General features: G+C 42.3%; 1 long non-coding RNA gene across 1 annotated transcript; it reads left to right on the top strand.

Annotated features, from left to right (window-relative positions):
- Positions 1–1,087: 1,087 nt before the first annotated feature.
- Positions 1,088–20,951, top strand: LOC144586081 (uncharacterized). The gene is made up of 2 exons (XR_013540804.1): positions 1,088–1,164; positions 20,830–20,951. It is a non-coding gene; the product is annotated as an uncharacterized LOC144586081 (long non-coding RNA).
- Positions 20,952–22,158: the final 1,207 nt, after the last annotated feature.

Here is a 22,158-nt window from a genome sequence, read left to right as displayed (position 1 = left end):
CTCTACTTGTTTCAGGGTAAGCTCCCATAATCCCCCATCATGGGCGCTGAAGCCCAAAATACATATAAGGCCGAAGATTCTCCACCCCATATCTAAACTTTACATAGTAACATTCAAAATGTGAAAATACAAGATATTGGTTTGATTACCACATAGTCTTTAAAGTCCCAAGACCAATACAGCTACAAAATCTTTTAGAGACTGCCAGCAATAACAAATATATGTCTAGCAGTGAGTGGAGACAGCAAAATGCATCACAATAGCATCTCCATGACATTTCCTTGTTTCACCCATTAGCACATTTATGTCCAGGAAAAATGCCCTTACATATAAGGAGACCTTTCCCTTTTCAAGTCAAGAAGGAAACGACTGGCCTAAATCCCAAAATTGCATTAGCACCCCAGTGCTGGCACACTGGAGCATTCTTCTTTTCCTTTCTTCCCTGCAGCCTTGCATACTCCTTGAAAACAAAAAGTGCAGGGTTTATCAGACCTCTGGAAGATGTTTTGTGGATGCATGGGAAGCTACTAGAGAAAGGGGAGTTTATTATTTTTCCCCACCCTAATAATACAAGCAGTTCTAGCCATGGGACCAGGCCACTACTGTGTTTCCCCAAAAATAAGACAGGGTCTTGTATTAAATTTTGCTCCAAACATGCATTAGGGCTTATTTTCAGGGGATGTTTTATTTTTTTTCATGTACAAACATCTACATTTATTTAAATACAGTCATGTCTTCTATTTGCTGCCTAGGGTTGGAGAACGGGGTTTCACTGAACTGGGGCTTATTTTGGGGGTAGGGCTTATATTACGAGCATCCTGAAAAATCATACTAGGGCTTATTTTCAGGGAAACAGGGTAGATACCAGCCATTAATAAGAGAAGTAGTTTAACAGTGGCTCTTTCTTATTTCTGTCACTAATCACATTAATGACGTAAAGCTGCAAGTTCACAAGCCGTGCAAGAGCTTTATATAACCTGATGCAGTAGAAGGCAAACCAGCCCTAGCCTCTTCTGACTTTTCATTAAGAGGCCCTGTCATCCGTCTACTACAAATCGTCGGTGATTGAGGTCCACACAGCAGGAGGGGAAGTAGGACCAGGCCAGGAGTCAAAACTGCTGTTTGATCACATATTGCAAGACCTGCTACTCAACCAAAGACTGGGTATGTGTTTTAGTAAAATAGTCAATTAATGAATTGATTAAATTTAATCAATTTACACTCAATGAAAAAAAATAGATGGGTGGGGGATGTGTGGCCCTCCATATGTTGTTGGACTGCAACTAGTCACAGTGATACGTACCTTAGTTATATCTTGGTTGGACTACTGTAACATACACTAGGTGTGACTGCCTTTGGAAAGTGTTCAGAAAATTCAGCGGGTCCAAAACATTGCAGCAAGATTGCTAATTGGGGCTGGTTATAAGGAATTTGACACAACTCCGGGAGGCAGTGGAATATAGGAGGGCCTGGCGTGCTCTGGTCCATGGGGTCACGAAGAGTCGGACATGACTAAACGACTAAACGACGACAACGATAAGGATTACACAACCCTCCTATTACAGCAGCTCCACTGGCTGCCGGTCCATTTCCAGACACAAAAGTGCTGGTTTTGACCTACAGTATAAAGCTCTGAATGGCTTAGTTCAAAGTTATCTCAGAGACTGAACTTCCCTTTATGAGCCCACCTGGGTTTTAAGATCTTTAGAGAAGGCCTTTCTCTAAAGATCTTATTTAGTGGGCACAGGAGGGAAAGCCTTCTCTGTGGCTGCTGTTGAACTCTGTAACTCCCTTCTGTGACAGTCCAGGCTGGCTCATCCTCGCTGTCTTTCCACAAGCAGGCAAACACCTTTCTATTTAGTCAGGCTTTTTCTTCATAATTACCTGCTGAAGAGGTTTTTTTTAAAAAAAATTGGACTGTTCTGTTTTTTGCTGTTCTTGTTGATGTTTTTATCTACGAGCTTTATTTACTTAAAATATTTATATGCCTTTCTCCTTAAAAAAGATCTGAAATGGATTACAGTATTAAAAAGAAACAATATAAAAAACCAAAACAACAAATTATTATAATATTTAAAAAGGAAGAATGCCCAGGTGAGGAAAAGCAGTAGACTTATTTATATATTCCAGGAAAAAATGATCAGGCATGGGCAACTTGGAAGACTCTGAGGGAATGTGGGAAGTTCAGATGAAAAAGTCTGTGCCTAATAAATAAAGAGATAGAAAGGTAAATAGTACTAGATAGCCACATGACACGGTCCTTAATTGGTAAGTAGATAAATAGCTAAATGCAGATCAAGAACATAGGATTTTTCCTTACATCAGATCATTGGTCCACCTAGTTCTGTGTGGTCCACCATGACCCTTGTCTCCAGAATTTTGAGTAGGATGCCTTCATGGCCCTACCTGGAGATGGCAAGTACTGAACAACTTTCTGTTTAAAAAGCAGGTCCTCTACCACTAACAATAGCCTCTCCCAAAGAAACATGTGCTGAGGAGACACAGATGAACCTCCTAGCCATGGAGGAAGGAAAAATTAAGGAGAGAAGAACTGATATGTTACTCTTTCCAAAGTAAAGAGAATAAAAGGTGAACATTTTCCTTCCATGTCATGTTGTGAACCCAGATTTCATTGTGTGGACATGGGTATTCATGTGTTTATAGGCTGTGTCATGGTAGGCATCCTTCAGTCTCGAGAGACTATGGTATCGTGCTCTGTATGGAGGTCTTGGAACAGTGTCTTGTGTGGCTGAGAAGGCCAATTCGAGAGTGACAATCCCTTCCACACTGGAGACAAATCCAATCTGTCCCCTGTCCAGCTCCCTGGTTTTGCTTGTTTCGGGACTGCCTCTTTGCCTCAGTCTGCTGTACTAGGCTGTGTCACAGCCAGATATTATACAGGTGCAGGCTCCCCTGGCAACAAGATGGGGACCGTAATGAACACAGTTTTCTCGTAGAACAGTCTGCATGTTGGTCTTTCATGCAGTTGCTAACAACGCAAGAGTTCTGCCAAGAGAAAGTGCCAAACTTCCTTACAACAACTGCTGTTTCTAAAATCCCAGGATTGATAGGGGATTTATTTTCCCATGTATGCATCATTTTTAACTGCAATCCATCAAGAAAGAACTATTTCACGCTTTATCCTGAGGGCACCAAATAGGATGTCTAGAAGACTATTTAGTGGGAGTCAGAAACCGAGGTAGGCTTCCTTAGGTCTTAGTTATGGGAAAGGCAAGCATATGAATAAAATAAAATAAAACAAGACGTCTAGAATTACCATGCATGTTCCGAATTATGTTTGCTTATTTTTAAAGGGCCATGTCTTGTCCCATGCCCTGGGCTTTCCAAAGGGTTGAGCTGGAAGTTTATGAATAATAATTTTCATCTCAAATGATGGGGTGGGCCATAACTTGGCAGCAGTTTGTGGGAACTGTTCTCACACCCACTTCTCTGGACATCCCTTTAAGGCAACCGGGAAGATACAATCTTGAAATCTGCCAACCCCATGCTAAAGGAAATTGAAAACTCTGCTTCCAGTAGAGTCTGCCAAGCTCTCTTTCCCTCCCCAGCCTTGGACTCTGTGTATCAAAAATGCTGAAGGAAAAACCATCAATCCTTCCTCTAATTTAAGACCTGCAACATTTTACAGACAAAAATGGGGTTCATTTATATGCTATTTCTCATACCAAGGATCATTACCTGAGCCTCACTCTTCCTCACTGCTTCCCAAACGTAGGTGTTGCTGGAGGTTATGCACCACATTTATTTTCATATATTTTTTCTTCTACTCAGATCTGCCCATAGCATGCATCATATGTGGGCAAATGCCAGGGAATAGCCATGTGTACGAACTTCATTTCAGTTTGATTGTGATAAGAATTTAGCAAAATCTGCATATTTCTCTCTATTAGGGGCAGAAAGAATATTACTTACAAAATGCCATTCCCCCATTTAAAAAAAAAGGGACAATCTGGACATTAACACATTAAATCAAATGGCTGAAATCCAGTAGTAAGTTCCAACTAGAGAAGGCCCATTGAACTAGCATGGCCAGAGTCCTCCATGACACCAGAAGTTTGATGCCAAGAGAGACAGAAACAAGATGGGGACCGTAATGAACACATCAGAGCTTTGGTGTTGAGAGAGATAGAAACAAAATGGGACAGGGTGAGAGACAAATGAATCAAGGGGTGGTTTGGATCCAAGCCCCCTTTGGCATTCACCCTCGTGCCCCTTTCTTGACCGTCAGGACTCAGAGCACACGAAGGCAAACAATCCCCTCTTTTACACTGCTGCCACCAGGTGTTCAAAAAAATCACTTCAAGGTCTTTTAAATAGACCTTAACCCTAATCCTAACCCTAACCCCCCACCCCCCAACCTCAATTATTCCTCCAACAGATAGAGAACTTTGTGCTACCATGACAAATTTATGGTAGCCACAAACATTTACAACAGCTCTGAAAACATATAACACACACTACTGTTCCTTCCTTCTGCCTTGCTGGAATGAGCTCCCCATCCTTATGATATAAGCTGGGGCAACTCATGGACTGGGATTTTTTTTGGAGGGGGGAGCATCCCATGTTCTGGACATGAACCATCATTGTGTTAGAGGCTTTGACATCAGAGGTCCCAGAAATGACAATGTGGAATGGCTTTTTACCCTGTAAAGGAGACAGCAGTTGTGTTGATATTGCCTTACCTGTGTTCTCCTAGCTGGATCACCCCCCCCCAAAAAAAAACCACACAATTTCTTCTGGAAAAATCATGGGGAAGCATTTTCCTTTGTAATTGTCACTGGAAAAATCATGGGGAAGCATTTTCCTTTGTAATTGTCACTGTTGCAGTGCTTTAAGAATAAAAGAAGGGGAAGCAACCTTGTCTTCAATAATTCCTATGTGCTATAATCTCCAGTTACTTGTTCCTGGGGAGAGGGGGACAAATATACTCTGGTGACTTTTAAAACTTTTCAGTGCAGCCAAATGTTTTAGCTGAATCCTGCATTGTAGAGCTGCCTGTGTGGGCAAGAAACCCAGATCCAACCGTAAAAGTTGGAAACACAGAGTGGACTGTGATCTTTCTAAATTGCTACAATTACCTTCCTGCACACAGCTGTTGTCAAGGCCTAGGGAGAATTCCCTTGCACTTCCCAGGGAAGTTCTCTATCCAGGATAGCTATACATACTGTAGACTGTTCAGGCAACTAAGAGATCTCTTTACCTGCTCATGAGTGTAGCATAAAGGTTGCTTTTCTGGGGGAAATAGTGAACTGGAAATTGTTACATGAAGTTTGACTCCCTACAGTACATTGTAATATTGTTATAACGCTATATAATTTTCACATTCTCAGATCTTAAGTGAAGGGGGAGGAAGACTTAGAATGGAGCTTGGGCTCTTTTAGGAGCTCAATAATGCGTATAATAAACCCACAACAAGAGTTCTGAGGAAAAGTAATTGCAATGGGACAGGTTAACTTGGATATATGGCAAAGTGTTGAACTCTCTCCCCATTGCCAACTGTAAAGTTTACCCTCATGGCCCCTGCTTGTTTCACCAAACCAAGGACTAAAACTACGTATCCCACAAGCTGACACCAATTTGTCACAACACCCACGTGCCCCATTTATTTTTCCCTCAAAAAAGGTGCATGTCGTGTTCTCTTCTCGCTGCCGCCAGTGGATTACTTCAATCCACAATATAAATGATATATGTCAGAACACTTGTCTTGTGAACAGAAACAGAACTTATTTATTGAAGTGAAGCAGAATGAGTAATAACAAACTTTTTCAGATATTCAGTATACATAAGCAGTTCATCAACAGTTCCCTCAGTATATAGTTGTTTTCGCTTGTAATTCCATTACCACCCTCTTTACCTATATCTGTAACCAGCTCTATCTCTCTGACTAACCAACCCTATCTGACTCCTCCTTCTCCCACCAAGCCTCATGTAGCTGCTGACTCCGCCTCTCCAGCCCTCTCATAGGCTCATGCAAATCAGCTTATGAATATGAGTGACATGAGTGATGTGGCCAGTCGCCACACCAACCTTCCTCCATAAATCCATCACTCCAAGGTAATTTTTCTCACATGGTAATTTGTTCTTTAAATTGAAAAAAAAGGCTAGGCTATCGGAGGGCATGCCATTCTCAGCAAGGGGAAGCTTGGAAAGATAAGTCTTGCCCAGATCGTGTGGTATATAAGTTTGGATGCTAAGACACTTCTTTCTAGTCCAGTATGCTGTAGAAGTTTCCATGCAGCAGAAGCCAATTCCCCCAGTGGAAAATGACCTATTCTGGTCATATAATATTGTAGCATATTTACTCAAGGTCACCTGAGATATTAATGACATTCCAACTGGCCTTTGTGCTATTTTGTAGATTTCTCTGCGCAAGCTGAAACCATTTTGGCAGATTTGTTGACGGTGGGTCTTGCACCATTACACCAAGCCTCAAGCCTAAAGGCACTTACGTAATCACAGTCTTCTGAATCAGATTTGGATCTTGCTGCTGAATAATAAAAATTTCCTAATTAGATCTAGTTGTACTTTCTACCTTCACGCAGAGCAGTGAATATTTTTCACTCTAATTTTTTGCACATAACCCTTTTGGATCAAATGGAATCATCAGAAAGGGGTCAAGCAATGAAAGCCTAAGAAGCAGAACAAACTGTTTTAATTGCACTATTTAATTTCATACGTATACAAGATAATATACTATCATAATTCAAACTTACAGCAGAACTCCTGCAGAGTATCCCACCTTGTGACAAAGGTGTTAACAAAACACTCTCCCCTTAAGATAAAATGGCACCACTCTGAGGTGTTCTAGCAATGTTAAGTAATGTATTTTTGATAGCAGTTCAGAGACTCCTGGAATCATCTGATGTGTAAAAGTGACCTCTACTTAATGTTAATTAAATAGATGTAATCTTATCATGCAGACATTATTTTCCTTCTCTTAATTTTATTAAGAGAGCAATTGACATTTTGCCCATTATGTCTTTACAATAGCTTTAAATTTACTGTACTTGTAGTTACACACATCCTTAAATACCCCAAGATCATCAAACATTAGACAGGCATGCTCTACTGTCTTTCAGGTTATTTGCTTTCTGATAAGTCTTTCCCACTTATATTTGATTTTTGTAATTGCTCCTGTACAGTTTGTTTATCACAGTATTAGATATAATTGGGAAGCCTGTCATGTTTGTTCAGGAGATGTCTATTTTTAACTAAGTTAAATGCTACACGCTCGGGTGGCATGCTCTGCAACAGATACTGTCTAGTGTCATCTGACATGTTATCCAGACACTTGTGCTAAATTTGACCTCTTAGGAGATATACTGGACAAGCAAATAGATGTCTGTTTTTCAAAACAAGATTGTGGCATGGGTTTGATTCCTGGAAATGCTACATTTCAAGTGCTAATTGCAAGCATCATATTCTTTTGTCAGTGACTGAGATGGTGAAAGCAATGGAGTAGATCCAATTATTTAATTCTGCTGTTAGAACTATTTTCCTTATGAGACTGGAGGGGGCATGCAATTCTCCCTCCCTCCAAGCCCTTAATATCTGCTCCAAAGGACTACTGGAACTTTGCAGGTTTTCAGCATACTTGAGGGTTGTGTGCAGTAGGGGAAGAAGAGATAGAAAAAATAATGTTCCAGAAATGGGCATGTGGTAGCACAACATTTCATTGACCAAAATGTCCTTAGAGCAAAACTTCACTACATGTGAAGAATGCCTGCTCCTAACATCACAGTGCCATTCTACAAACCGATAAAGATAAAGAAAGAAGAAAAAAAATAAGCTATTTAATGGGTCTGGTGGAACAGGCCTGTTTCCCATGTCAGTTTCCTCTGTTTTTGTTTTGTTGTTGTTTAGTCATTGTGTCCGACTCTTCATGACCCCATGGACCAGAGCACGCCAGGCCCTCCTGTCTTCCACTGCCTCCCGGAGTTTGGTCAAATTCCTCTGTTTTAGCTGCTGCAATAGTTTATTCCTAAGAGAATTGAGGGAGGAGCTTTCAGATTTCAATGTATTTCTTAAAATTCAATAACACTTTAATTAAAAACACCTCACTGAACCTCATAACAAAACATCAGTGATATTTGCCAAGCAAAGAACAGCTATACCAGGATATTTTCTCTTGAACAGAAAATGCCTTTATTTACCTTCACCTTTATTTTGCTTAAATTCTTGTTGCATTTGTAATCCCCTGTTGCAATTTCCAGCTCTGTTGACTCCTTGATTCCTCGTCTTCCTTCGAAAAGGAAGCTGCCTCCATGACCTTCTCGTGATATTTACACAAGGGTGTGCCTGAGCCAATAACAACAGTGAGTTCCCTTCAGGTTAGACTTGTCAGTCTGAGTCAGCAAACAGCTAAAAGGGGTCTGAGGAGCTCAGATGATGATATGGCTTCCTTGGGGGTGAATCTCTGTCAGCTGGAACTATAATGTCTTCTCCTACACAGAGATGACCTCTAAAGCAAAGCGTGCTGCTTATATACCACCCCATAGCACTTCAAGCACTCTCTGGGTGGTTTACAAGTTAATTATGCAGGCTACATATTGCCCCCACCCCACCCCAGCGAGCTGGGTACTCATTTTACTGACCTCGGAAGGATGGAAGGCTGAGTCAACCTTGAGCCGGCTACCTGGGATTGAACCCCAGGTCATGAGCACAGTTTTGGCTGCAGTACAGCGGTTTAACCACTGCGCCACGAGGCTCCAAGGCCTCGTGGTGCAGTGGTTAAACCGCTGCACCACGAGGCCTTGTCTAAGGCAAGAGACAACAGCTTACAGTAGATGGGATGTTACGTTTTGCAAAGGCCCATGTATCACTTCTGCCAAGTATAGATTCCTGAGGAAATAGCATGTTTTAGCTTCTACACCCATCCAAGAGAACCCAAAATTCCCTAGTAGAGATGTGAAATTAGCAAAATTTACCTGACCGATTTACCAAACCTTTTTATATGACCATTTGCACAACCATTTATATAACCTTTACTGATTATAATAAGAAAATGTCATACAGTCATCTCTCCTTCATATAAATGGGTAACTATAACAATTTCCAAATGTTGGTGTCAAAGGCCTTCTTTATTCTCGGCAGCTTTAAAACACTTTATTGGAAGTTTATTTGTTTGTTTCTAGTTGCATATTTGACCTATTAAATGTGTTGTGAATTGTTTTAAAGGGATTTTACTGAGCAGTTTTCAATGCTTAATATGCCTGCCTGTCTGTGTATTTGTATGTCTATCTGACAGGCACACAGGGTGCAGGGATAGGACACAACTTTGCAGAATTATAAGAGAGTACTTTTTAATTTTGACATATGGTGGTGAGCAAATATTAGCTTACGGAGGGATTTTACACACCCTCATGCTTCAAAACGGGGCCATTTTCGTCCCTCAGTGTCTAATTTTGTTGCAATTTCAACGGAACTAAACCTAGGAGACATGAAGCATTTTACTGGAGGCAGAAATGTCAAAAGGAACATTAGCATTGGCTCCACCAAGAGCAGCTCCTGGCACTGGTCCTGGTCCACTTCAACCAGGTGCCAAATACGCCACGTGCCCTGCCCACACTGTGAGCATACTGGCTTTTGCAGGCCTCAAGATTCAGCAACACATGGCACTCACCTGTGATCTTGGCTGTCGATTCCAAAACCCTAGTGCTGTCAACTTGAGGTGTAGAGCAAAATAGAATTGATCCAAGGCTAATGAAGTTAACTACCCTGAAGGAAGCCAGCCAAGTGAACAATCTTCTGTTGTAACTTCTTCCCAGTTGAAATAAATCTTGTTTTGTCTGAACTGCCTGTTTTCGAGATCATGGTTCAAGGAATGGAGAGGCAACCTGGGTATCAGAATTGGCCAGTAAGTAGAACCAGACAGAATTTCCGTGCATTTTTAAGACTAACCTCCAGTTCCTAACACTATACAGAAACTACTGTCAGGAAGTACAGTGGTGCCTCGCTTAACGATTGCTTCGTATAACGAAAAATTCACTTAACGATGGCTTTTTCGGAGTGATCTTGTGCTTCAATTAACGATTTTCCCTATGGATTTTCGCTTAACGATTTTGGGACCATGCTTCACTTAACGATGACAGTTTTAGGTCCCCTTGTTTCGCTTAACGTTTTTTTTTTACAGCCCCGTTTTTGCTATTTTTAAAATATTCTAAAATGTTTAAAAAATGTTTAAAATGCTTGGAATCGTTAGTGCACCTAATAAAACCTTCGTTAACTTAATTTGGCTTTGTTCTGAGTCCTTTTGAATTTTTTGTGAATTTTTCCCCCCACTGAAATAGGCTTCAATGCATTTCAATGGGTTTCGCTTAACGTTTTTTCCTATGGGGATTTTCGCTTAAGGATGGTAATCCGTTCCAATTGGAACGGATTATCCAGTTTTCAATGCATCTCTATGGGAAATGGTGTTTCGCTTAACAATGTTTTCACATAGCAATGTTTTTTTTGGAACCAATTAAAATCGTTAAGCGAGGCACCACTGTAACTGGTTTTATTGTTCTTGAGGACAAAGAAGGAGATTTGGCTAAAAATGCGAGCTGAAATATACAAATGCAAGCTGAAAGTATGATTGCCTATCCATTTAAGTTTTGCCCTGAGTTTTACAAAAGATTGGTAATAGTTGAATAACTCTTAGTGAAGCAGTGATGTATCTGTTTTACATTTTCCACAAATATTTATGGCTAACCATCACTAAGGAGCAAAACTCAAAATTCCACTCTAATGTGTCATATCAGGACACGATCAGGTCATCAAGGGGTGCCATAGTTCAAGGGTTTTTTTTTAAAAAAACTTTGGTATGTGTTAATGCTGAGTTGAAGCAGAGGTCAATGATGGTTTTAGAAGCCAATTCTAAAGCTGCTTGTGCACCTACCTGTCTTTCTGTGAGAGAAAGCAGAAACGATTTTTAAGAACCTGGACTTTTCATATCCTGATCTGACTTCTGCTTTTACCAGCTTGATTTCCCCCGTGAGCACATAGATAGTTTACAAGAATCGGCTCAGCCCTTTTTGTTCATGGCCCTTTATCATATTAGTCGCTGGCATTATGTTAAGACAAACAGATTGACACCAAATATAGCACCTGGTTCTTGAAAGGCATCCATAGAGTGATAAGGGCTCATACATTTATTTCTACAGATAAGTCTTTTACAAGTGCTGTTAAATAAGGAAAAACTTTGGGTGGATATGCTTATGGAGGAATTTATTACTGCACATTCTACAATGCTAACTATTGTTATACAGCATTACTAATTCGTTGCTTAAGATTGTGAGCTTTTTGCATCCAATCAATTATGTGTAAGCATGCAAAAGGCATTGTACTGGTTTCAATATGAATTTTATTTTTGCCAAGCACAAAACTAAACTACTGTAAACTACATATATTGTGAAAAATTAAACTTAAATCTTTTACGTGAAGCTAAACTCATCAAGTAGCACATGTTCAGATTTATTTTAAAAGGCGTGTCAATCATCTGCCTCATAATGATTAATTAATTTCTTAATATTGCCAATTCTGCGTATACAGTACTTGAGATAGTGGGACAACTGTCTACAATGACTTATATCTTTTAAAGCAAATTTTTTGCTAGAAATTTTTTTTTTTAAGTTTCATCAAGCTACAAATTCAAGGGGTGAAGGCTGTGCCTCCCTGTGATGTCTTCTGTGAGGCAGAGGCTGTTGAAACAGTTAAATTCAGAAAACAAAAAAATAGCCATAGTTTTCATGAGGACTAGAACACTGTTTTAATGGGTGCTTTAACATCCCCATGGTGGCATTTAGCCCCATCCCTTTTATCCTCTCACCAATAGTTGGACTCGCCTCTTCAGGAAGACTTTTGATAGCCATTATTGAGCCCCTGGATACTGGTTTTTAGCTAAGTAATTTTTTTTAAAGTTTTAAAATGTTTTAAATCACTTAAAATATTTTAAGCCCATGAGAGGACCACAGGCAGCTCACAATATCAACAACAACAAAATTAAATTAAAAACAGAATAAACTACACATTAAAAATAAATTACACTATAATAATAATGTATAATTTACCGTGTTTTAATTTTACTTGTTTTAACCTTGTGAGTCACCTTGATTCTCCTTCACTGGGAGAAAGGTGGGCTGCAAATGATGCTAAATATATAAATAAAAGAAATAGGAGCTCGTATCCTTTGCTGACGTGCTGGTGGCCTGGTATGCAGCCCAGCATCTGGGCAGCTCAGCGATCGCCCTTACCCATCTTCCTGCAGTTGTATGGCTGATTCAAAACAGCCATTGCAGTCAGTCGCATCACCACATTTGCTGCTACTTCTCTCGTCACTCAATCAGGAGCAAGTTTGGCCAGCAGGAGAGTGGGGCTCCCTAGAATGGCTGCTTGGGCATGAGCCATAAGTTGCCATAGAGAAATACTTACCAATCCTCTGATCCTGGATTTCAGCACTCCCCTCTGCTGATGCAGTGGTCCAGCGGAGGGGTGCGATGGCAACCATTACCAGTCTAGCCCAATAGGGGATTGGAGGACCAGTAAGGATTTATTGTTAATACCGCCCATGGGGGGGGGAGAGACAAGCATTTAAACCTTGCAGTACAGGAGCAGTTGTTTTTTTCTAAACTAAAACTTCAGCATTCAGATTTTAATTGCAGTATTGCCATTATGAAATAAATTTGGGCATTCGGGCTCAAAAAGGTTCACCATCACTGCACTAGGCACTCAGAGGCAGCCACTGCACTCAAGCAGCAGATTTTGCAGTACTAGTATATTTTTGCCATCTATCCATGGCATGGATCCACATGAATTTTAATGTACACTCATCTCCAAATCATTGCCCATCTCCATTTCCTCGGTTGTGGCACTGATGTGAGAGGTTGGACAGGAAGCTTATTCAAAGTGGCATATTTTCTTCCCACTTGTACTCTGCAAGGAGCTGTCCATAGATTGCTCATGGTGTTGATGATGAAGATGAGGCTTGCCAGGTCTCAGAGAATGAGCTGCTCTGCCAGGAAATGGCTCGGCTCCCCTGAATCTCCAGGCCAAGCAAACAAATGTGAGGAGCAGTGGTGGAAGGGAAGGAGTGAGTCTTGTTTATTGTTACAGGGTGGCCATAGTGTTTGGGTACCCAACTCCAACCCTCTCCAAATGGCACCAGGGCTTACTGGCTTCCTGCATCTGTCCAACACTACACATAATATACTTGCTCAGGAGCTCAGACAGGGAACCCACAATGCCTAGCTCACTCCCTCACACATGCATGAAACATTATCTTCCCAATTCCTGTGACATCACAAGGCCCCACACCATGATTTCACAAACAACCACCCCAGGCATTGGGCCCCAGATATAATGAGGGGATGGGGAAGATAATCCCATGACAGTCCCTGACAAACAAGACATTTCAAAACTGTTCTGGAAAATTCTTTTATTGGTTTTGGAAAAGAGGCTAAACGGGTATCCTGAGCGGAGACAATGGCCTAGTTCAGCTCCAGCAGGACGCCTGCCTTCTGGTCCTTCACATCCCCCTGGGGAAGAGGATGCTTCGGGCCCTACGGGAGAGAGAGAGAGAGAAAACAACTAAGAGGCGAGCTCGTCCATTGCCATCAACCGGCTTCACTGACAAATGTTTTGGTAACTTCATCCCGAAGTTCTGCCTGCCAACATCCACTGGTTTCCACCAGGAATATACACCTGTTCATCTCTTCCACTCCACTTCTGAAGCCAGCCTCCGCCAGCTCCTGAATGCTTGGGTCACACACACACCCCGGCGACATCCCGATGGAACACCAGCCAGCCCATTCACACACACACACACATCAACCACCCCCCCAACACACACACACCTTCACTCCACCAGCAATTCACACACACGGTTGGGTTTCCATCCACTGATATCCACCAAGCTTCCGCCAGCTGGTTTCAGGAGGCTAATGTCCACCAGCTTCATTCGGCAACCTCTGCCGGTCTCTGTTTTGCAGCATCAGCCAGCTTCTGCAGGCAGATTCCACCAACTTCTGTCTGCCAACGTACACCGACTTCCCCCCGGTCTATCGCTGACATCAGCCAGCTTCAAGCCACAGATCCCCGCCAGCCTCGAGCTGTTAACTCACAAGCCCACTTAGCAAGTTCATCTGCTTTCCTGAGAGAACTTGCCTTGGGCAGAAGGGCTGGGTCCCCCTCAGTTGCTGCTGCTCTCTCTGCCAGACTGCCCTCTGGCCACTGGCCCCCCCTTCTGGCCTCTTGCCCTGCCCAGCAAGCCCCTTTTATCTGCCAGCAGAGAGATGGGGCTCTGTGAGGTCACAAAGACCCAGGAGAGTGGGGTTGGGTTCCCAAGGCAGCAGCAGCAGCACCCTCGGGACTGGCTGAGTCCTGAAGATGATGTCAACAGTCCCTCTGATCATGTGATTCAACCACAGAAGCTTGCATTTTGCATGATTTTTTTATTTTTTTTTTATTTGTGGCCTATTAATGTATCCCCTGTCACCAATCCCTCTGATCGTTAAATCTCCCCATGTTGGCCTTCTGACAGGATTCTAGGCTGTTGCTCCACAAGGTTATCTTCCAGCATTTGCATCAAAAGGAACTTTCTTAAGCCATGAGCTAGGGAAAAATATGGAAGTAATAAATGAATAAGGATGGGCACAGTTACACAATGCAGCCTTTGACCCTTTTTTCTGCCTCTTTTTGGACATTTTTTTCTTGCCCTTGCCATGCAAAAGATATTATAAGGAGCCCATTAAGAAAAAAAAAACCTAAATGTTTGAAACACATATGAATATTTTAACACCATCCCTGCACTATCAGAGATGCAGCTGTGTTTCAAAGACTCTCCCAGCCTTTGGAACTCCTTCCCACTGGAACGCAGATTTGCTCCATCTTTGCTGTCTTTCCACAAACTGGCAAAGACGTTTCTCTTCAGGCAAGCTTTCCCTTATGAACTGGCTGCCTGGGCTGGGATCTTGAATGGACTGTTGTGCCTTCTTGCTTTGAACGAGTTTTTGGTGTTGCTTTTGTTTACTGTTTTTATTGGGGTATTTGTTCCTATAAATTCCTTTTTCCAGCACCTTTTGAAGTGTGGCTGTCAGGGACTGAACCTGCAAAATCCTGCATACCAGACTTGCTGCCAGCCTCTGAACTAAGTTGCTCCCGTCACATTCTCCATTGCTGGTGCCATCATTAGCCTTAGGTGGCCTTTGGTTATGGCTGGCTGGCACCTATTATATGTACAGGTAGGTGCTTGCATACTGGTGTTTGCATAAGGTTTGAGTAACGTGCCCTGGTTAATTGAAAGGTGCCAAGGAGTGTCTGGGTCACGTAGCTGGTCATTTGCCTGATTTGTGCAACCAGGATGTATCCCAGCACTTCATCAATCAGCTGCAGGTACCCATGACAAGTTACTCATCTCTTATGCAAGTCCCAGTAGGATTCAAGTTAAAATGTCTATAAATAAAAACGGATGTCTACCCAATGATCTGCAGTACTTTTCAGTAATGTGCTCAATGTGAAAATACCTATTTCTAGTTTTTTCTCTTTTTTTAATCGTTTTCAAAATTTCAGACTATGGATAAGTGCAGTATTGGCACTTTGAAATAAATTAAGTTGATTTTGTGTTGCAGTTTGGGCACTCAGGCTCAAAAAGGTTCACCATCACTGGCCTAGAGAGTATGTATTTGCCTCTACAGCCCTCTCCAACTCAGTTTTCATTTGGACACCCTTCCTTCTGTTTCATTCATGGAATTAGGTTTAAAAAATATTCAAGGATAATAGCACTTACACATAATTGCAGCAGTAGTTCAAGTTGCTTGTATGTACTTTTTTGTCAATGATTCTCATCATGGGTTTATTTGGTAAGGGTGATTGTAAACATAGGGCTGGATCTAGTTGAAGAGGGTGGGTGGGCAGGTGAGTACCTTTCCCAGGTTGGGGGTCCAGTGGGGATTCTGGAGGGGACAACAAGGGCATATCTAGCTCAGGGGAAGGGCACTGCTCTTCAAAACAGGTGGTAAAAGGTTCTCCTAATGGTATTGCACTCAGGGTACATCCTATTTTCCTGCCATCCCACGATATAGCCAGCAATGGGCTCGGATGGCTCATTGGAGGCCAATGGGTCACCTGACATTTGGATTCAGTAAGAACTTTATGCTCATAAAGTTAGTTTGGTTCCTGTAACCAACAAGGCTGCTACCATTTGTTTATCCAACATCAATAAAAATGTGTGTGTATACTGTCCTTCATGAAGGGGAGGTTGAGCTGTGTTCTCAGACAGGTCACCTAGGTTTGCAAGTAGATCTTCCTTAAGGTGTTAAAAATGTTTTTATTTATCCTAGGAGGAGTTCTCTCAGTTCCAGAAATCACATATGAACTTGGTTTTGTCTGATGGACTGCCATTAGGAGACACGCTTTGTTTGTAAATTGCCCTACAGATATGGCAGCTTTATATCTTTGGAGGGAGAATGTTTTAACACCTTCTAATTATGAAGCTTATGTAATTTAGCCCTCAGGCTGGCAATTGTATTTTCTTGGGCAGGGAGAGGTATAACAGAGCTTCTTTTTTCAGTGCAAAGAAGTCTTCCTGAACAGGGCTGGCCTCTTTTGCTTCCTGGAGTAGAATGGCAGACATCACCTCCCCAGTCGGGTTGTTTTGGCATAGCAATAGAGGGCACCTGCCCTAAGGTTCTGGCCTCTAGTTCTAATTTACTCTTCAGTTCGTATCCCCAGCAACTGGTTCCCAACTCCTGGCTCGCCTCTTGATTGCTACCATGATGCTTTGAGGCAAGATTTTTCTGATGTGCAGTGGCATAGATCAGTGACAGAAATGTTCCTTTATCATTCCTTAGAGGTCTTGTCTTGGCACAGACAATTAATTCCCATAGTCTGAAGTCTCACCGCTGAGGGTCAGCTGTATTTGATATTTCTAAAGAAAGTAATGCCTTTGCGTTCCTTCAGATGACCACCACTGATATATTCCCAGCCTGCAGAGTTCAAAGACTAGCAAAAACAGATTCTCTCCTTGATAGACGCATGCCTTGAATGCAGAAATGATGACCCATATTTTATTCTGGCAATGGCAGGAAATGTCATGTCCAAGACACTGCATTGCAGTTAGCTTGCTCTTGAGATTTTGCCGAAAGTTCCTAAGAGGAGAGCAGGTTAGCACAGAGAAGAGCTTTAACAAATACCCTTTGCTTTGTTTTAAGTACTTATAAGGGGGTCACCTTGAGCCTCTCCAGCAGGCCATTTGGCCTCACTGCACAAGCCCAGAAAAGCCAAGAGTAAGGCAAAGAGTAAGTATTTCAGCTGCCTAGCAAGTGGATAAGTGCTGCTGCAGGTGGAGGAAGGGCCACTGCCTGATGTGGGACAGCTGGAGGAGGGTACATGGGTGGGAATGAGAGGGTAGGAGATGAAGGGCTCACGGTCATCATCATCAGCCATGTCAGTTGAAGGGGCGATATGGGGGGGAGGCAGTTGAGCACTGGGGCCACATCTTCTGTGTGCAAACAGGAACAAAGAAAAAGGGAAGCCACCTCTTCCCACCCAGCTTGTTTGACTGAGGAAGAGGGAAGGGGATCTGAAAACACAGCACCCAACCAGACCTGGCATTACCTCAGCCTTGGCATCCTTGTTGCCCAATGGGAGCTGTGGAGCCTGTCCCCAGACCAGTATTGGTACTGGAGATGCAAGTGGCAACAGGCATGGCAAAGGGTGCTTTGGGAGGAGCAGCACCACAGAAGATGTTTCCCATCACAAGATTTTGCCAGCCCCCCCCCCCCAAAAGGACTGCCCCACATATTGGGACTCAAACTTCCCACTCACATTGCTGGACCTGGACTTTCAGGAATCCCAGTGAAGTCAACTGGGATCCCAGATTGATTAGCTGTGCCTAGAGAACTCAACCACTTGGAAACACAGGAGAAGGTGCAGTAGGGACTGATATAGGGCCTTTAAATAAAGCTGCCACAAATGACTAAACCAGGCTGGAACCCATGAATTTTTTGCTGGAGGACTGCTTAGCCTCACAGTACTGTTCACTTCAAATTGTACTGCAGTACTCCAAATTTCTCTGAGAAGCTATGGGCTATGCTGTGCAGGGACACCCAAGACAGAAAGGTCATAGTGGAAAGTTCAGACTAAACGTGATCCACCTGGAGCAGGAACTGGCAAGCCACTCCAGTATCTTTGCCAAGAAAACTCCATGGACAGAAAAAAAGGCTAAAAGATATGACGCTGGAAGATGAGCCTCTCAGGTCAGAAGGCGTCCAACATGCTACTGAGGAAGAGCGGAGAACAAGGACAAGTAGCTCCAGAGCTCATGAAGTGGTTAGGCTAAAGCCGAAAGGATGCTCGGCTGTGGACATGCCTGGAAGTTAAAGGAAAGTTCGATGCTGCAAAGAAAAATACTGCATAGGAACCTGGAATGTAAGATCTATGAACCTTGGCAAGTTGGATGTGGTTAAACAGGAGATGACAAGAATAAACATTGACATCCTGGGTGTCAGTGAATAAAATGGACGGGAATGGGCAAATTCAATTCAGATGATTATCATATCTACTATTGTGGGCAAGAATCCCACAGAAGGAATGGAATAGCCCTCATAGTCAACAAAAGAGTGGGAAAAGGTGTGCTGGGATACAATCTCAAAAAAGATAGAATGATTTCAATACGAATCCAAGGCAGACCTTTCAACATCACAGTAATCCAAGTTTATGCACCAACCACTGATGCTGAAGAGGCTGAAATTGACCAGATTTACAACACTTTCTAGAACTGACACCAGTGAAAGATGTTCTTCTCATTATAGGGGAATGGAATGCTAAAGGAGGGAGTCAAGAGATAAAAGGAACAACAGGAAAGTTTGGCTTTGGAGTTCAAAACGAAGCAGGGCAAAGGCTAATAGAGTTTTGTCATGAGAACAAGCTGGTCATCACAAACACTCTTTTCCAACAACACAAGAGGCGACTGTACACACGGACATCACCAGATGGGCAATACCGAAATCAGATTGATTATATTCTCTGCAGCCAAAGATGGAGAAGCTCTATACAGTCAGCAAAACAAGACCTGGAGCTGATTGTGGCTCTGATCATCAGCTTCTTATAGCAAAATTCAAGCTTAAACTGCAGAAAGTAGGAAAAACCACTGGGCGATTCAGGTAAAATCTAAACCAAATCCCTTATGAATACACAGTGGAAGTGAAGAACAGATTTAAGGAACTAGATTTGGTGGACAGAGTGCCTGAAGAACTATGGATGGAGGCTCATAACATTGTACAGGAGACAGGAACAAAAACCATCCCAAAGGAAAGGAAATGCAAGAAAGCAAAGTGGCTGTCCAACGAGGCCTTACAAATGGCAGAGAAGAGAAGGGAAACAAAATCCAAGGGAGAGAGGGAAAGTTACAGAAAATTGAATGCTGACTTCCTAAGAATAGCAAGGAGAGACAAGAAGGTCTTCTTAAATGAACAATGTAAAGAAATAGAGGAAAATAATAAAAAGGGAAAAACCAGAGATCTGTTCAAGAAAATTGGAGATATTAAAGGAACATTTTGTGCAAAGATGGACATGATAAAGGACAAAAATGGTAGGAACCTAACAGAAGCAGAAGGCATTAAGAAGAGGTCGCAAGAATACACAGAGGAATTATACCAGAAAGATCTGGATGCCACGGACAACCCAGATAGTGTGGTTGCTGACCTTGAGCCAAACATCCTGGAGAGTGAAGTCAAGTGAGCCTTAGAAAGAATGGCTAACAACAAGGCCAGTGGAGGTGATGGCATTCCAGTCGAACCATTTAAAATCTTAAAAGATGACACTGTTAAGGTGCTACCCTGAATATGCCAGCAAATTTGGAAAACTCAGCAGTGGCCAGAGGATTGAAAAAGATCAGTCTACATCCCAACCACAGAGAAGGGCAGTGCCAAAGCATGCTCCAACTACCGTACAATTGCACTCATTTCACACGCTAGCAAGGTTATGCTCAAAATCCTACAAGGTAGGCTTCAGCAGTATGCGGACCGAGAAGTATAAGGTGGATTTCGAAGGAGCAGAGGAACTAGAGACCAAATTGCTAACATGCGCTGGATTATGAAGAAAGCCAGAGAGTTCCAGAAAAACATTTACTTCTGCTTCATTGACTATGCAGAAGCCTTTGACTGTGTGGACCACAGCAAACTATGGCAAGTTCTTAAAGAAATGGGAGTGCCTGATCACCTTATCTATCTCATGAGAAATCTGTACATGGGACAGGAAGCAACAATATTTGGCAGATCATCTTCTCCCACCCAGATCTACCTGAATCACCCGACATTGCCATCAGGGACAGCTGAGGGGCCTGACGCTGAGGGAGTCCCAGAAGGAAAAAACAAGAAACCGGGCCTTCTCGGCAGTGGCCCCTCGGCTGTGGTACACTCTCCCTACTGAAATTCAGCTTGCACCGTCGCTGGGCATTTTCAAAAGCCAGTTAAAAACTTGGCTATTTAAACCGGCCTTCCCTCCAGCGAATTAAGTGATTTTTTTCTCCCTCTTCTTGAGTCCTGCCATCTTGGAAATGTGCTGTTTAGAATTAATTGTAAGAATTGTTTTTTTATTTATGTATTTTTGATGTGTTTTAACCTATGTAAGCCGCCCCGAGTAGACGCTGTCTAGAGAGGCAGGGTAAAATTTGAATAAATGAATGAATGAATGAATGAATGAATGAATGAATGAATGAATGAATGAATAAAACAGTTAGAACTGGATATGGAACAATTGATTGGTTCAAATTTGGAAAATAAGTATGACAAGACTGTGTATTGTCTCCCTGCTTGTTTAACTTATATGCAGAATACATCATGCGAAAGGCTGGACTGGATGAATCCCAAGCCAGAATTAAGATTGCCGGAAGAAATATCAACAACCTCAGATATGCAGATGATACCACTCTGATGGCGGAAAGTGAGGAGGAACTAAAGAACCTTGTAATGAGGGTGAAAGACGAAAGTGCAAAAAACGGTCTGAAACTCAACATCAAAAAAACTAAGATCATGGCCACTGGTCCCATCACCTCCTGGCAAATGGAAGGGGAAGATATATAGGCAGTGACTGATTTTACTTTCTTGGGCTCCATGATCACTGCAGATGGTGACAGCAGCCACAAAATTAAAAGACGCCTGCTTCTTGGGAGGAAAGCGATGACAAACCTAGATAGCATCTTAAAAAGCAGAGACATCACCTTGCCAACAAAGGTCCGAATAGTCAAAGCTGTGGTTTTTCCAGTAGTGATGTATGGTAGTGAGAGCTGGACCATAAAGAAGGTTGACCACTGAAGAATTGATGCTTTTGAATTATGGTGCTGGAGGAGGATTTTGAGAGTCCCCTGAATTGCAAACCTATCAATTCTGAAGGAAATCAACCCTGAGTGCTCACTGGAAGGACAGATCCTGAAGCTGAGGCTCCAATACTTTGGCCATCTCATGAGAAGACTCCCTGGAGAAGACCCTGATGTTGGGAAAGTGTGAAGGCAAGAGGAGATGGGGATGACAGAGGATGAGATGGTTGGACAGTGTCGTTGAAGCTGCCAGCATGAGTTTGACCTAACTCTGCGAGGCAGTGGAAGACAGGAGGGCCTGGCGTGCTCTGGTCCATGGGGTCATGAAGAGTCGGACACGACTTAACGACTAAACAGCAACAACAACTCCAAATTTCACTGTAATTTGACTTTTTCTTGAACAACAGTACAAAAAACAACAGAAAGGTTGTTCTTTGACACATAGTTGTCCAGAAATCTCTTAATTAGGATCCATCAGATTGTTACCAAATAGTTCATTCAAAGGCATTTCCTGGAGCACCCCCCCCCAATACATTCACAGCACAGCTACAGGATGAAGAAGTTAAAATGGAGGAAAGTCTACTGTGCTCTAGCTAATTTCACTGTCAGACACAAACAAAGGACACAATTATTGGCATGTTAAAAGCTGCAGTTCTGTTTCAGAGCAATTCTGAAAGTTCATGAGAATTTCATTTGCATGCAGAGACAGAGTTCATCCTCTTTTCAGCTACAGATTTACTATTAATATTGGGACATCCATCATGGAAAGAGTGTGTGTGTGTTCGTACAAAACCTTTTATCAATAATGATGCATATAAATAATAATACATATAAATTATTACATA

Source organism: Pogona vitticeps, chromosome 1, assembly GCF_051106095.1.
Source record: "Pogona vitticeps strain Pit_001003342236 chromosome 1, PviZW2.1, whole genome shotgun sequence".
NCBI classification, from domain to species: domain Eukaryota; kingdom Metazoa; phylum Chordata; class Lepidosauria; order Squamata; family Agamidae; genus Pogona; species Pogona vitticeps.
Note: the sequence above shows the minus strand (reverse complement) of the source record. Positions and strands in the feature narration are given on the sequence as shown.